The sequence below is a fragment of the Babylonia areolata genome, chromosome 11, assembly GCF_041734735.1.
Source record: "Babylonia areolata isolate BAREFJ2019XMU chromosome 11, ASM4173473v1, whole genome shotgun sequence".
NCBI lineage: Eukaryota > Metazoa > Mollusca > Gastropoda > Neogastropoda > Buccinidae > Babylonia > Babylonia areolata.
In genome coordinates, this window is record NC_134886.1 from 42707619 (window position 1) to 42719748 (window position 12130).

Genomic DNA, 12130 nt, shown 5'->3' on the forward strand with positions numbered 1-12130 from the left:
CGCTGACGCGGGTGACTACGATAAGTTGGAGCAACTTTTAGCTCGTTACCAGTTGAATGCAGAGACGTATCGTCGTCGTTTCAGGAATTGTTAAAGAAAAGACAATGAAACCCTTGTGCAGTTTAGTGCCAGGTTGCGCGACAACTTAAAGCAGTGGCATGAGCAATCTAAGATTCCTGATCTGAAACAATTGATTCTCCTTGAGCAGTTCTTACAATCTTTGCAAGCTGACATGGCCGCCTACGTGATGGAGAAGCAGCCACAGTCTCTGGAAGAAGCTGTCGCATCAGCTGAAGTTTACTTCATGGCTCATAGGGGTGGGAGGAAGTTTCTTCAGCCGGTAGGTCTTAGTGGTAATGCTTCAGCAGGGCAGGATAAGTCCAAGGTGGGTGGAACTAAGAGCGAGTCTGGGAATTCCTCTGTTAAGACTTGTTTCATCTGTCAGTCACCTAAGCACTTGGCTAGAGACTGTCCCAGGAAAGGGAAATCGGCGGGCGCAGTACAGCATCAAGGGACAGAGGTCAGGCAATCAGTTCAGGTGCCTACTCTCTGCACGCCATGTAGAGAGCAGGGATACGATCCACACTGTCTGGTCGTGGTAGAAGGCAAGGCAGTACCAGGACTGCGTGATACAGGGTCTCATGTCTGTGTCGTGAAGAAGTCTCTCATATCTGATTGTCATCTTACCGGCAGGCAACTTGAGGTTTCTATGGCCGAGAAAGACATCAGGCGGCGCTATCCTATCGCTGTGGTTAGGATAGAGAGTCCGTTTTTCACGGGTCAGGTTGAGGCTATAGTTATGGAGGCTCCAGTGGTTGATTTCGTAGTTCGAAATCATGCTCGGTTGGAAGATCCAAAAGTTTTGCCGGTATATGGTACACCCAAGGAAATCTCTGTGGTCACTCGTGCTCAGGCAGCAGAGGGGAAGAGGCAACCTTCTTTGCGAGTGGCATCTTCAGGTCTCGAGACAGTGACGCCAGAACAGTTGAAGGAACTACAGAAAGGTGATCCTGGATTGAAGTCTTTGCGGGAGGCAGCCGATCGTAGAGACGTTAGGGTTTCTGGTCGTACAGGCGAGGTGTCCTTCAGGTGGAGGAAGGGTATTCTGTACCGTGAGTATCGTCAGGGGAAGACTGAGTACAGTCAAGTTGTTGTCCCCGCACAGCTTAGACAGGGAGTAATGAAACTGGCTCATGAACCGCCTATGGGGGGTCATCAAGGAGGAAAGAGGACTCTGGACAAGATTTGGAAACAGCTTTTCTGGCCTGGTATGTGTGCGGACGTTCGCCGATTTGTTTCGTCCTGTGACCAATGCCAAAAAGTCTCTCCAAAACCTCAGAGAGTACCTCTAGGGAAGATGCCTCTGATCGACACTCCTTTCGAGCGGGTAGCAGTTGACCTTGTTGGGCCGATTACTCCTGCGTCAGGGTCAGGGAACCGCTATATCTTGGTGGTTGTGGATCACGCCACCCGGTACCCTGAGGCCGTTCCTCTTAAGACCGTTGAAGCTACCACGGTTGCTGAAGCGCTGTGGGAGGTCTGGACTCGAGTTGGTGTGCCGTCTGAGATTCTAACTGATCGCGGAACCCAGTTCATGAGCGATGTGATGAGGTAGATGGACAGACTGTTGTCCATCCGTGGGTTGGCAACAACTCTTTACCATGCTCAAGGAAATGGGCTGGTAGAGCGGTACAACGGCGTTCTGAAGACTGCGTTGCGGAAGCTTACTCAGGAGAAACCAAAGCAAAGGGATCGGTATATCCCTGCACTGCTCTTTGCTTACCGGGAAGCGACTCAGGAGAGTTTAGGGTTCTCACCATTTGAGCTCCTACACAGAAGAACAGTGCGAGAGCCTTTGTCTGTCTTACGCCAGCTGTGGACAGATGAACACACTTCTGAAGAAGTTCGCACTACTGCAGAGTACGTAGTAGACTTGAGGAACCGTATCGAGGAAACCTGTGAGTTAGCACGCAGGAATTTGGCTGCAGCCTCTCAGAGACATGCTGAGGTTTTTAACAGGAAGTCTCAGAATCGTGCGTTCTCCCCTGGTGACAAGGTACTGCTGCTTTTGCCCCAGAGACATAACAAATTACAGCTGTGCTGGCAGGGTCCCTTCCAGGTGTTGGAGAGGAAGGGAGAAGCTGACTATAAGATTCGGATGGGAGGACAGGACAAATTGTACCATGCGAATCTGCTGAAGAGGTATGTGGAAAGACAGGCGGACTCTGCTTCTTGTGAAGTTCCGATGGTGGCTGTTGCTGTCATAGAGGAGACTGAACCAACTTCTGTCGCTGACAGGGAGTTGCCTGTGCCCAGTCTGGTGGCTGAGGAAACAATAGCTGACTTGAACTTTGGACCAGGTCTGAATGACAAACAGAAGGAGGAAGTTTTGACAATTGCTCGTCAGCATGAGAAGGTCATCACGGATGTAGCGTTGCAGACGAACTTGGCAGTGCGAGTAAAACAGTACCCTTTGCCCCATGCCAAAGTGGAGATCGTCAAGCAAGAGGCAGAGACCATGAAGACGCTTGGGGTGATAGAGCCTGCTGCATCTCCCTATAATGCGCCGGTAGTTCTCGTACACAAGAAAGACGGAAAGATCCGGTTCTGCGTTGACTACCGACGTTTGAATAACGTCACCGTCTTCGATGCGGAACCTCTACCTGACGTAGAGCATCTTTTCTCTTCTCTAGGTAAAGCCCGGTACTTCAGCAAGTGGGACCTCAGCAAAGGTTACTGGCAAATTCCGGTCAGAGAAGACATCCGGCCTATGACCGCTTTCACTACCCCCAGTGGACAGTTCCAGTTCACTGTGATGCCCTTCGGCTTGAAGAATGCAGCAGCAGTTTTCTCAAGGATGATGAGAGCTTTGCTGGATCCCATAGGCATGAAAGATGTACATAACTTCATGGACGATATCAAGATTGCGTCCGAAACATGGGAAGAACATCTCTCCGCTATAGAGGCAGTTTTCCAGTGATTGGAGAAAGCAAATTTGTCAGTCTGTCCAAAGAAGTGCTTCATTGGGGTCGAGGAACTGAGTTTTCTGGGACATGTTGTACTGTACGGTCAAATCCTGCCGGAAATGGACATGGTGGAGAAAGTTATGAAAGCACCAGTTCCTGAGACTAAGACACAAGTGCGAGCCATCTTGGGCCTGGTAGGCTACTACCGTAAGTTTATCCCTAATTTCTCTGCCATGGCACTTCCCCTGACTGACCTCACCAGGAAAGGTGCTCCCAACAACGTTGTTTGGACTTCTTCCCGTTGCATAAAGGGAGTTTCGTCGTCATCAGGCGATCGTTCACTCCTTTCGGGGGGCCAGCCAGCTTGCCAACGAGGGTTGTCTTCACTGCAAAGCCAACTCCAGCCTCACGTCTCTCTTCAGGTCCGCGACCACTCCAAAAGAAGGTGTAGCCTGCGCCTCGCTCACAGAGTTCGCCTTCTTCTGCCAGTCTGGTCTCACTTAAGGCAGCGATGTCGATGTTGTACCCGGCTAGTTCACTCGCAATGACTGCTGTGCGTCTCTGTGGTCTGGCTGAGTCACCTCTGTCCAGAAGCGTACGCACGTTCCATGTGGCAATGGTCAATGGGGTGCTCCTTGTTTTCTTCTTTCTTTCCTTTGTGTGTCGACCGCTTGAGTAGGGTCCCCGTCAGCCGCGGTATGCTGACTAGGGTGGTGTGGAGCAGGCAATGTTTAGGGCACCTTTTCTAGCCCCTTCCTCAGGCCATGGAGATGAATAGTGCTGTCCTGAAGAGGGCTGCTCAGTCGCTCAGGGCGCTGCCGATCTCCACCGCTGCTCCAGTCGGTGAAAAACGACCCTATGGCCTGAGCCGCCTGTGTGCAGGTCCGCTTGGGGAAAATGATGGTATGGGATGAAGGATGACTGATGACTTGTGCGATGACTTTGTTTATAGTGAGGAGGAGTTGCGCACCGTCGACCTCACTCTCTTGTCCGAGACCGTCTGTATCCAGTGGCAAGACGAGGTCAAGACGACTGGAGATGGAAACGGATGCAGTGGATGACCAGGATGTCCTATGTGCCTCATCCTGCCCTCAGCACTCCACAGTGCTCTGCTGCAACCGCCTCCCTCTCCGTTGAACCATGAAGGTTTCTTCCGCAGAGTCCGCCGGATCCAGTCTTCACATGCTTGGGTAGATAAGCCCTAACTCACCGAGGGTTTGAGACCCGTCGGCTACCCTCACCTAGTTTAGCCAGCCTGTCAAAGCCGTTGCCTGGGGGTTGGGCGCTGCCGCATGCTAGCAGCTTCTAGGATCCATAGGTGAGAGCTGGGTACCGGTGGGGACCAATAGAGGACGAACCACTCCCGGGAAGAGCGTGACAAGCCCCCCCCCCCCCCCCCCCCTCTAGAGGTACTACCCCTCCCGTGCACCCCCTAACACCCGCTGTGAACACGTACGTGTGGAAAGCAGCCAGGCTCAGATTTTTATTCTATCATTATCGTTTTTTTAAAATTATTATTAAATTAATATATAACCTTAACAGGTCTTTAATCAATAAGAAGAAATGAAAGTCACTCCTCCAACGTGTGAGCTGTTATCGACTGTGTGAAAACCAAGCCGGCCTTACCTGAATTCAATATTCTTGAAATATTAATGGGTGATTTATGATAAACATCGACGAGATTGCGACACACACATACATGGCCGGGCTTTTCTTTTTAGCGCGAAAATGTATGGATCAGTGCTGGTTTTTTTTTGTTTTTTTTGCTGTGTGTGTGTGTGTGTGTGTGTGTGTGTGTGTGACTGTGTTTGCGAGTGTTCGTGTGTGGGTGTGGGTGTCTTTCTTCTCTCTCTCTCCCTATTTCTCTCCCTCTCTCTCTATCTCTATCTCACTCTCTCGATCTCTCTCGTTTTCACTCACTCTCTCTCTCTCTCACACACACACTCTCTCCCCTCTCTCTCCCCCCCCTCTCTCTCTCTCTCACACACACACTCTCTCCCCTCTCTCTTCCCCCCTCTCTCTCTCTCTCACACACACACTCTCTCCCCTCTCTCCCCTCTCTCTCTCTCTCTCTCACACACACACTCTCTCCCCTCTCTCCCCTCTCTCTCTCTCTCTCTCTCACACACACACTCTCTCCCCTCTCTCCCCCCCCCTCTCTCTCTCTCTCTCTCACACACACACTCTCTCCCCTCTCTCCCCCCCCCTCTCTCTCTCTCTCACACACACACTCTCTCCCCTCTCTCTCCCTCTCTCTCTCTCTCTCACACACACACACACTCTCCTCTCTCTCTCCCCCTCTCTCTCTATCTCTCTCGATCTCTTTCTTTCTGCCCTCCTCTCTCTTTACCCCCCTCTCTATCTCCCCCTCTCTCCCCCCTCTCTCTCCCCCTCTCTCTCCCCCTCTCTCTCTCCCCCTCTCTCCCCCCTCTCTCTCCCCCTCTCTCTCTCCCCCTCTCTCTCCCCTCTCTCTCCCCCTCTCTCCCCCTCTCTCTCCCCTCTCTCTCCCTCTCTCTCCCCTCTCTCTCCCTCTCTCTCCCTCTCTCTCCCCCTCTCTCTCCCCTCTCTCTCCCCTCTCTCTCCCCCTCTCTCTCCCTCTCTCTCCCCTCTCTCTCCCCTCTCTCTCCCCCTCTCTCCCCCCTCTCTCCCCTCTCTCTCCTCTCTCTCCCTCTCTCTCCCCCTCTCTCTCTCCCCCTCTCTCTCCCCCCTCTCTCCCCCTCTCTCTCCCCTCTCTCTCCCCCTCTCTCTCCCTCTCTCTCCCCTCTCTCTCCCCCTCTCTCTCCCTCTCTCTCCCCCCCTCTCTCCCCCTCTCTCTCCCCTCTCTCTCCCCCTCTCTCTCCCCTCTCTCCCCCTCTCTCTCCCCTCTCTCTCCCCCTCTCTCTCCCCTCTCTCTCCCTCTCTCTCCCCTCTCTCTCCCCTCTCTCTCCCCCTCTCTCTCTATCTCTCTCGATCTCTTTCTTTCTGCCCTCCTCTCTCTTTACCCCCCTCTCTATCTCCCCCTCTCTCCCCCCTCTCTCTCCCCCTCTCTCTCCCCCTCTCTCTCGATCTCTTTCTTTCTGCCCTCCTCTCTCTTTACCCCCCTCTCTCTCCCCCCTCTCTATCTCTCTCTCCCCCTCTCTCTCCCCCCTCTCTATCTCTCTCTCCCCCTCTCTCTCCCCCCTCTCTATCTCTCTCTCCTCTCTATCTCCCCCTCTCTCCCCATCTTCTCTCTCTCCCTCTTTGTTTCCCTCACTTTCTCTCTCTCCCTCTCTCTCTATGTCTCTTTCCCTGTCTGTCTGCCTCTCTCTCTCTCTGAGTGCGTGCGCACGTGTGTGTGTGTGTGTGTGTGTGTCTGTTTGTCCCTCCCCCCCCCTCTCTCTCTTGATTTACATAACTGCGATCATCATCAGCTAATCACTCAAGACTGTGCGTGTGCACCACCGGCAGATTGTATGATCGTTTTGAGTTCCCTCTGGAGTGCGCAGAAAGGTTGCCTTATAGTGTGGACAGTGTACAAGGGAGGGGGGGTGAAAGGGAAGGCAGAGTCTTTTTCTTATGATGATATGAGTATGTTGCTTTATTGGTCCACATTTCGGCTTCCTGTTTCTCCGTAAATGTTGTTCACGAGTAACAGTGCACAGCAAGGTGAAGGCCCTACATTTTGAGTGATCGGCCTTGAGGGTCGAGAAAATGAAAGCAGACGAAAACGCAGTCGAAAATTGTTTTCCAGAACTTTTGGATTTTTTTCATGATTTTCACGTACACCCAGCCAGGGAGAAGCCAGACAGTATCCAGAGCGTAGCCAGACAGCGAGACAGTATCCAGAGCGTAGCCAGACAGTATCCAGAGCGTAGCCAGACAGTATCCAGACGGTAGCCAGACAGTGTCCAGAGCGTAGCCAGACAGTATCCAGACAATATTCAGAGCGTAGCTATAGAGTAGCCAGACAGTATCCAGAGCGTAGCCAGGGAGAAGCCAGAGAGTATCCAGAGACTATCCAGACAGTACCCAGAGCGTAGCCAGACAGCCAGACAGTATCCAGAGCGTAGCCAGACAGTAGCCACAGCATAGCCAGACATCATCCAGAGCGTAGCCAGACAGTATCCAGAGCGTAGCCAGACATCATCCAGAGCGTAACCCGGGAGTAGCCAAGAGAACTGAGCACGTAGACATTGTAAACGCAAGAAGGCACAAACTCTTTGAAAGTAGTCATTCAGATGAGACGATAAACTGAGGTCCCGTGTGTAGCATGCACTTAGCGCACGTAACAGCAGCCACAAAGAAATGGTCAGTCCCCGGTGAAGTTCTGTAGAAACAATTCGCTTTGATGGGAAAACAAATACGTTTGCAGGCAGAAAAAGAAAGAAAGAAAGAAGGAAAGAAAGAAAGACACCCCCCCCCTCTCTCCCCCAAACCCCAGGGAGACTGGGTTGGGTTGTGTGGGTTGAGGGATCGAAGCTTCACTGCCAGTGTAGCGACGCTCTCTCCCTGAGGAGAGCAGCCCTTATTTCACACAGAGACGTATGTTGTGACGAAAAGTATTACAATACGATACGATGCCATACGATGTGATACGACACGACACAATACGATATGATACGATACGATGCCATACGATGCGATACGACACGACACAATACGATATGATACGATACGATGCCATACGATACAATACGATGCGATACGATATGATACGATGCCATACGATACGATGCGATGCCATGCAATACGATACGATACGATACGACACGACACGATGCGATGCGATACGATGCGATACGATACTATACGATGCGATGCGATACGATACGATACGATACGATGTCATACAATAAAATACAATGTAATTGGCAATATCACACAAAGTCTGTAGCAGCGTCAACAATTAACAATCAGCGTTAATTCCAGACACGTACTCATTTTCCCCCTATCTTTGAAACGGAAACATCCATATAAATGCGGCAGTGTGAAAATTCAATAGTTTAGCGAAAAGGTCCTTGAATCAACTACAGTAATTGTGACCTTGACGGGGCATTATTGAACAAGATTCCACTCCACAATCCTCTGGCGTTTACATCCTGTATCACTCTTGATATGGTGATGATATTGATGATGATGATGATGATGATGTGTACACTTATATAGCGCCTATCCTCGGTCGGAGACAAGCTGGAAGCGCAGCATTACAAACACGGAGTTACTCGCACAAGAAGCGGCCGGCATGTCTACCTCGGTAGAGCCGACTGACTCCGTGACGGCTGCCATTTACGGGGTGCTCATCATTCGTTTCCTGTGTCACAATTCGATCAGGTTTCAGTCACGCACACACATATATACTCATACAGACACGCAGACATACAGACATACAGACAGACATTTCCCACCACGCGTTTAACTGAACGCCGGGGCAGGTGGGAATGTCATGTTGCCGGAAAACGCCGGACTTACTCACAGTACTTTTCTGTTTCAATATCTGGACTGGCCCTGTCTGTGTCGTCTGGTGAAACTGAATGTTGATATCAAAATGCACATTGTTGTTTTCCGCCGGAACTTTTTTGAATAAAGGGAGACCAACGAAACGAAACGAAAGTTTATTCAATAAGGCCATGGCCCCATTTGAAGGGGTGATTACATATTTTGTAAGAATAGATTTGCATATGAATATAATCTTACAACGTGTATGCTCAAAGCTCTGTTCTCTTTAACCAATCATGAAACTCCGTCGTTTTAATGACTTATAGATAAATATGGCAAGATTCGAAAAAACGTTATCATTTGTAGAAGACAGAAGTAATACTAACCGAAACTTACTTGGTCTGTTATAATATCTCAACGGAATATATATTTGTCTCAAATCATCTAATACAGGACAACATAATACGAAATGGACTTCATCTTCTTTTGCAGATCTACATAACGGACATACCATATCGTTTACAGTTTTGGGCTTGTGTCTTTTACTATGTACGTTGATATCAGATACACCAAAACGAAACCTTGTTAAAGCACATCTGATGACTCGGTTAATATTTTTTTTGCTAAATATGGTTCTGTGAAATGATTCCTTTTAAACAATCTGAACAAAGAAAATCTTTCACTATTTTGTACATGGTCCTTCCATCCCTGCCATCTACAGTCAACCATACGCTGTTTAAAGCAAACAAGAAAATCATGAACACATCCAACCCCTTGATTAAGCCATACAAATGCAAAACCATTACTACATAAACATTTTCGAATGCTAGTCACCCATGTTACCCTTCCCCTGGCATCCAAATCAAATAACACTTTATAAGCTTGAGCAGGCAATCTACATTCATTCATTTGAACCAGTTTTAACCAATACCTAATACATTTTACAAACGAATTAATATAAATCGGATACCTACCAAGCTCACCGTAAACTAAGTCATTTGGCGTTCTTCTGTCCACCTGCAAAAACCTCTTCATAGCAAACAAATGTAGTTTTTCTATCTCGTACCCCTTATCCAACCCCCAAATCTCAGCACCGTACTGTACTATAGGCTGGGCTTGAACATCAAACAATTTAAAAAACAATCTAACAGAATTACTTTCAAACTTATATAATAATTGTAATAGGCTCACGACCGCTCGTTTCCCTTTACTAACAAGGTTTCGACAAGCAAACGTAAAACTAAGTTTTGTGGAAAAGAATAAACCAAGATACTGATAAGTATTTATGACAGAAATTTGAAGATTCCCCAAATACCATCGTTCATATGCAGCTAAATACCCACCCTTTCTGAAAACCACTACATTTGTTTTATCCATATTTACTTTAAGCTCCAACCTGTTTGCTGCTTTGTGTAAATTGTTTAACTGGTTTTGTAAACCAACTACAGTTTCAGACAGTAAAACAATATCATCTAAAGGGAGACCAGACATACAGTGAGAGACAGACAGACAGATAGATAGATAGATAGATAGAGAGAGAGAGAGAGAGAGAGAGAGAGAGAGAGAGTATGCGCACACATACACAGATAAACACACACATACACACACACACGCAGACGCACACACACACACACACACACACACACGCACACACACACACACACACACACACACACACACACACATACTGACACACACTGACACAGACACGCACAAACGCACACACAGACACACACACACGCGCGCGCGTACTGTACGAACATATGCAATTTTATTCACCCTCCCATCATCCTCTCCGACTTCCCAGTCAAGAGAAACAACCAAAACAAAAAGAAGAAGAAGAAGAACAACAACAACAACAACAACGACAACAACAACGACAACAATCAAACAGCACAGTGTTGCATGTTCTGAAGAAACCCGACGGACAGTAATGGATTAAATATCCGCTGCTGTGAGCGATCTCTTCAATAGCGCCGCTGCGCACTCTCTGCCCCCGTTCTCCTCCCTACTATACCACTCCACTCCCCGAAATCTCTCTCTCTCTTGTAGGCTCTGCTCTTTTGGTCTCTGCCGCTGACAGGCAGGCAGTTCGTCTGCTGGGACTCAACACTCGCTCTCTTTCTCTCTTTCTCTCTCTCCCACACACAGTTACGCGCGCACACACACGTGCACACAGTGGCTTGCTAGCCTGCTTGTTGTGTGGGTTCTCTGGGACAACGTGTGTGTGAATTTTTGGTGCATGTGTGTGAGTGTGTGTATAGATGGGTGCACCGATTACGAAATTTTTTTTGATTAAAGGGGACAAAAAGTTTGGTTTTTTTGTGTGTATTTGAGTATTTTTTTGTGTGTTTTTTTTTTTTTTGGCTTCATTTGTTTGGGTTTTTCTAAATTTTATTTTTTTATTTAACAGTCTACACTATCAGCTTCAGAAATCATTTCCCTGGTTCGTTTTGCTGGTTGGCTTGCATGATTGTTTTGACGAAACAAGCCTTGGTGTTGAAGACAGTGGTGGAAGGCGATTCAACAGTTTTCGGTGAGTCCGTTTTTTAAATTATTTTTCTAATTGCTATTTTCTTTTTTCTAATGGCTTGTTATTATTGGGGTTTTTTTGTTTTGTTTTTGGTTTGTTTGTTGATTATTGTTGCTGTTATTGGTGTTTATTTTGCGTTGTATTTCGTTACGTAATAGTTCTTGTCGTCGTCGTCGTCGTCATCCCGAGTCGGTGTTGTTTCTTCTTCTTCTTCTTCTTCTTCTCCTCCTCCTCCTTCTTCGTTTTATTCAGTTTTTCCTCCTCCTCCTCCTTCTTTTCCTTTTCTTCTTCTCCTCCTCCATCTTCTTCTTCTCATGATTTCGGATGAAGTGAAGAATACTTGTAAATGAAACAGAGGAAGAAGAAACCGAAAGGAACTGACAACTTGAAAACCACCGTTGATGGTGGTGTGTCCATCGAGATCGATGATGACCATCGTTGTCATCCAACTGGGGGATGGGGGGAGGGTGGTGGTGGGGTGGGGGGGAGGATGCTCATGAATCTATCTGTGAATGCGCAGATGGCTGAATAGTCCAATCTGCGCACGAAATGTTCGCTGACAGTTGGGGCAGACAAAGACAGGCATATCATTGTCAGGGAGCTTGTTTGCCCGTGACTTTCTGGCCTGCCTCTTCTGAACAGCTGCAGCAGTCCTGTTGGCCTCACACAACTTGGCGCCTTTGTGCACAGCAGCGCGCCATTTGTCCCGGTCCACTGCAGATTCCTCCCAGGAGTCAGGGTTGATATCAAACGCTTTAAGAGAGACTTTCAGAGTATCTCTGAAGCGCTTCTTCTGACCTCCGTGTGATCTCTTCCCTTGTTGCAGCTCGCCATAGAAGAGCCTTTTGGGCAGCCGATGGTCTGGCATGCGCGCCACGTGTCCAGCCCAGCGAAGCTGGGACTGCATCAGGATGGTGAAGATGCTGGGAAGGGTGGCTTTTGCGAGCACCTCTGTGTCTGGGGTCCTGTCTTGCCACTTGATGTTCAGTAGCTTCCTGAGGCATGTTGTGTGGAAGTGGTTCAGCTTCTTGGCATGTCGTTGGTACACTGTCCAAGTTTCGCAGCCGTACAGTAGTGTGGGGAGAACTACTGCTCTGTAGACCTTTAGCTTGGTCTCAAGACTAATGCCTCTTCTGTTCCAGACATTTGCACTCAGTCTGCCAAAAGTTGCGCTTGCTCTTGCAATCCTGACGTTCACTTCATCGTCGATGGTCGCATTTCGTGACAGTGTGCTGCC

General features: G+C 48.6%; 1 protein-coding gene across 1 annotated transcript in view; it reads left to right on the forward strand.

Moving 5' to 3' along the window:
- The first annotated feature begins 10810 nt into the window (after nt 1-10810).
- Nucleotides 10811-12130, forward strand: part of LOC143287423 (uncharacterized) — a 122553-nt gene continuing 121233 nt past the window's right edge. Inside the window, exon 1 of the mRNA XM_076595410.1 lies at nt 10811-10896. The gene's annotated coding sequence lies outside the window, so the exon portion shown is untranslated. The remainder of the gene's footprint in view (nt 10897-12130) is intronic.